The sequence below is a fragment of the Lathamus discolor genome, unplaced genomic scaffold (assembly GCF_037157495.1).
Source record: "Lathamus discolor isolate bLatDis1 unplaced genomic scaffold, bLatDis1.hap1 Scaffold_150, whole genome shotgun sequence".
Classification (NCBI taxonomy): domain Eukaryota; kingdom Metazoa; phylum Chordata; class Aves; order Psittaciformes; family Psittacidae; genus Lathamus; species Lathamus discolor.
Window position 1 is genome coordinate 53,278 of NW_027069179.1, and position 5,513 is coordinate 58,790.

Consider the following 5,513-nt stretch of genomic DNA (forward strand, 5'->3'; position numbering starts at 1 on the left):
CCTATAGAGACCCTATAGAGACACTAGAGACCCTATAGAGACACTATAGAGACCCTAGAGACCCTATAGAGACCCTATAGAGACCCTAGAGACCCTATAGAGACCCTAGGAACCCTATAGAGACCCTATAGAGACCCTAGAGTCCCTATAGAGACCCTAGGGACCCTATAGAGACCCTATAGAGACCCTAGGAATCCTATAGAGACCCTATAGAGACCCTAGAGACCCTATAGAGACCCTATAGAGACTCTATAGAGACCGTAGGGACCCTATAGAGACCCTATAGAGACTCTAGAGACCCTATAGAGACCCTAGAGACCCTATAGAGACCCTAGGAACCCTATAGAGACACTATAGAGACCCTAGGGAACTTATAGAGACCCTATAGAGACCCTAGAGACCCTATAGAGACCCTATAGAGACCCTAGGAAACCTATAGAGACCGTATAGAGACCCTAGAGACCCTATAGAGACCCTATAGAGACCCTAGGGACACTATAGAGACCCTATAGAGACCATAGAGACCCTATAGACACCCTAGAGATACCCTAGAGACCCTATAGAGACCCTAGAGAGACCCTAGAGACCCTATAGAGACACTAGGGACCCTATAGAGACCCAAGGAACCCTATAGAGACCCTATAGAGACCCTAGGGACCCTATAGAGAACCTATAGAGACACTAGAGATCCTATAGAGACCCTAGGGAACCTATAGAGACCCTAGGAACCCTATAGAGACCCTATAGAGACCCTAGGGACCCTATGGAGTCCCTATAGAGACCCTAAAGACCTTATAGAGACCCTATAGAGACCCTAGAGACTCTATAGAGACCCTATAGAGACCATATAGAGACCCTAGAGAACCTATAGAGACCCTAGAGAGACCCTAGAGACCCTATAGAGACCCTAGGGAACCTATAGAGACCCTAGGAACCCTATAGAGACCCTATAGAGACCCTAGGGACCCTATAGAGACCCTATAGAGACCCTAGAGACCCTATAGAGACCCTATAGAGACCCTATAGAGACCCTAGGGACCCTATAGAGACCCTATAGAGACACTAGAGACCCTATAGAGACCGTTATAGAGACCCTAGAGACCCTATAGAGACCCTAGAGAGACCCTAGAGACCCTATAGAGACCCTATAGAGACCCTAGGGACCCTATAGAGACCCTATAGAGACCCTAGAGACCCTATAGAGACCCTATAGAGACCCTAGGGACCCTATAGAGACCCTATAGAGACACTAGAGACCCTATAGAGACCGTATAGAGACCCTAGAGACCCTATAGAGACCCTAGAGAGACCCTAGAGACCCTATAGAGACCCTATAGAGACCCTAGGGACCCTATAGAGACCCTATAGAGACCCTAGAGACCCTATAGAGACCCTATAGAGACCCTAGGGACCCTATAGAGACCCTATAGAGACACTAGAGACCCTATTGAGACCCTATAGACACCCTAGGAACCCTATAGAGACCGTATAGAGACCCTAGAGACCCTATAGAGACCCTAGACAGACCCTAGAGACCCTATAGAGACCCTAGAGACCCTATAGACACCCTAGAGAGACCCTAGAGACCCTATAGAGACACTAGGGACCCTATAGAGACCCTAGAAACCCTATAGAGACCCTAGGGACCCTATAGAGACACTATAGAGACCCTAGGAACCCTATAGAGACCGTATAGAGACCCTAGAGACCCTAGAGAGACCCTAGGGACATTATAGAGACCCTAGGAACCCTATAGAGACCCTATAGAGACCCTAGAGACCCTATAGAGACCCTAGGGAACCTATAGAGACCCTATAGAGACACTAGGGATCCTATAGAGACACTTTAGAGACCGTAGAGACCCTATAGAGACCCTAGGGAACCTATAGAGAACCTAGGAACCCTATAGAGACCCTATAGAGACCCTAGAGACCCTATAGAGACCGTAGGGAACCTATAGAGACCCTATAGAGACACTAGGGATCCTATAGAGACACTTTAGAGACCGTAGAGACCCTATAGAGACCCTAGGGAACCTATAGAGAACCTAGGAACCCTATAGAGACCCTATAGAGACCCTAGGGACCCTATAGAGACCCTATAGAGACCCTAGAGACCCTATAGAGACCCTATAGAGACCCTAGGAACCCTATAGAGACCCTATAGAGACCCTAGGATCCCTATAGAGACCCTATAGAGACACTAGAGACCCTATAGAGACCCTATAGAGACTCTAGAGACCCTATAGAGACCCTAGGGAACCTATAGAGACCCTAGGAACCCTATAGAGACCCTATAGAGACCCTAGAGACCCTATAGAGACCCTATAGAGACCCTATAGAGACACTAGAGACCCTATAGAGACCCTAGAGACCCTATAGAGAACCTAGAGAGACCCTAGAGACCCTATAGAGACCCTAGGAACCCTATAGAGACCCTATAGAGACCCTAGAGTCCCTATAGAGAACCTAGGGACTCTATAGAGACCCTAGGAACCCTATAGAGACCCTATAGAGACCCTAGGGACCTTATAGAGACCCTATAGAGACCCTAGAGACCCTATAGAGACCCTATAGAGACCCTAGGAAACCTATAGAGACCGTATAGAGACCCTAGAGACCCTATAGAGACCCTATAGAGACCCTAGAGACCCTATAGAGACCCTATAGAGACCCTAGAGACCCTATAGACACCCTAGAGAGACCCTAGATACCCTATAGAGACCCTAGAGAGACCCTAGAGACCCTATAGAGACACTAGGTACCCTATAGAGACCCTAGGAAACCTATAGAGACCCTATAGAGACCCTAGGGACCCTATAGAGACCCTATAGAGACCCTAGAGACCCTATAGAGACCTAGGGAACCTATAGAGACCCTAGGAACCCTATAGAGACCCTATAGAGACCCTAGGGACCCTATGGAGTCCCTATAGAGACCCTTAAGACCTTATAGAGACCCTATAGAGACCCTAGAGACCCTATAGAGACCCTAGGGAACCTATAGAGACCCTAGGAACCCTATAGAGACCCTATAGAGACCCTAGGGACCCTATAGAGACCCTATAGAGACCCTATAGACCCTATAGAGACCCTATAGAGACCCTATAGAAACCCTAGGGACCCTATAGAGACCCTATAGAGACACTAGAGACCCTATAGAGACACTATAGAGACCCTAGGAACCCTATAGAGACCGTATAGAGACCCTAGAGACCCTATAGAGACCCTAGAGAGACCCTAGGGACCCTATAGAGACCCTAGGGACCCTATAGAGACCCTATAGAGACCCTATAGAGACCCTAGGAACCCTATAGAGACCGTATAGAGACCCTAGAGACCCTATAGAGACCCTAGAGATACCCTAGAGACCCTACAGAGACCCTAGAGAGACCCTAGAGACCCTATAGAGACCCAAGGGACCCTATAGAGACCCTAGGAACCCTATAGAGACCCTATAGAGACCCTAGAGACCCTATAGAGACCCTAGAGAGACCCTAGAGACCCTATAGAGACCCTAGAGAGACCCTAGAGACACTATAGAGACCCTAGGGACCCTATAGAGACCCTATAGAGACCGTAGAGACCCTATAGAGACACTAGGGAACCTATAGAGACCCTAGGAACCCTATAGAGACCCTATAGAGACCCTAGGGACCCTATAGAGACCCTACAGAGACCCTAGAGACCCTATAGAGTCCCTATAGAGACCCTAGGAACCCTATAGAGACCCTATAGAGACCCTAGGGACCCTATAGAGTCTCTATAGAGACACTAGAGACCCTATAGAAACCCTATAGAGACCCTAGAGACCCTATAGAGACCCTAGGGAACCTATAGAGACCCTAGGAACCCTATAGAGACCTTATAGAGACCCTAGGGATCCTATAGAGACCCTATAGAGACCCTAGGGACCCTATAGAGACCCTATAGAGACACTAGAGACCCTATAGAGACCCAAGAGACCCTATAGAGACCCTAGAGAGACCCTAGAGACCCTATAGAGACCCTAGAGAGACCTTAGAGACCCTATAGAGACCCTAGGGACACTATAGAGACACTAGGAACCCTATAGAGACCCTATAGAGACCCTAGGGACCCTATAGAGACCCTATAGAGACACTAGAGACCCTATAGAGACCCTATATTGACCCTAGAGACCCTATAGAGACCCTAGGGAACCTATAGAGACCCTAGGAACCCTATAGAGACACTATAGAGACCCTAGGGATCCTATAGAGACCCTATAGAGACCCTAGGGATCCTATAGAGACCTTATAGTGACCCTAGAGACCCTATAGAGACCCTATAGAGACCCTAGGGAACCTATAGAGACCCTAGGAACCCTTTAGAGACCCTATAGAGACCCTAGGGACCCTATAGAGACCGTATAGAGACACTAGAGACCCTATAGAGACACTATAGAGACACTAGAGACCCTATAGAGACCCTATAGAGACCCTATAGAGACCCTAGGAACCCTATAGATACCCTATAGAGACACTAGGGACCCTATAGAGACACTATAGAGACCCTAGAGACCCTATTGAGACTCTAGAGAGACCCTAGAGACCCTATAGAGACCCTAGGGACCCTATAGAGACACTAGGAACCCTATAGAGACCCTATACAGACCCTAGAGACCCTATAGACACCCTAGAGAGACCCTAGAGACCCTATAGAAACCCTAGAGAGACCCTAGAGACCCTATAGAGACCCTAGAGAGACCCTAGAGACCCTATAGAAACCCTAGAGAGACCCTAGAGACCCTATAGAGACCCTAGGGACCCTATAGAGACCCTAGGAACCCTATAGAGACCCTATACAGACCCTAGGGACCCTATAGATTCCCTATAGAGGCCCTAGAGACCCTATAGAGACCCTATAGAGACCCTAGGAACCCTATAGAGACCGTATAGAGACACTAGAGAGACCCTAGAGACCCTATAGAGACCCTAGGGACCCTATAGAGACCCTAGAGAGACCCTAGAGACCCTATAGAGACCCTAGGGACCCTATAGAGAACCTAGAGAGACCCTAGAGACCCTATAGAGACCCTAGAGAGACCCTAGAGACCCTATAGAGACCCTAGGGATCCTATAGAGTCCCTATAGAGACCCTTGAGACCCTATAGAGACCCTATAGTGACCCTGGAGACCCTATAGAGACCCTAGGGAACCTATAGAGACCTAGGAACCCAATAGAGACCCTATAGAGACCCTAGGGATCCTATAGAGACCCTATAGAGACACTAGAGACCCTATAGAGATCCTATAGAGACACTAGAGACCCTATAGAGACCCAAGAGACCCTATAGAGACCCTAGAGAGACCCTAGAGACCCTATAGAGACCCTAGGAACCCTATAGAGACCCTATAGAGACCCTAGGGACCCTATAGAGACCCTAGGAACCCTATAGAGACCCTATAGAGACACTAGAGACCCTATAGAGACACTATAGAGACCCTAGAGTCCCTATAGAGACCCTAGGGACCCTATAGAGACCCTATAGAGA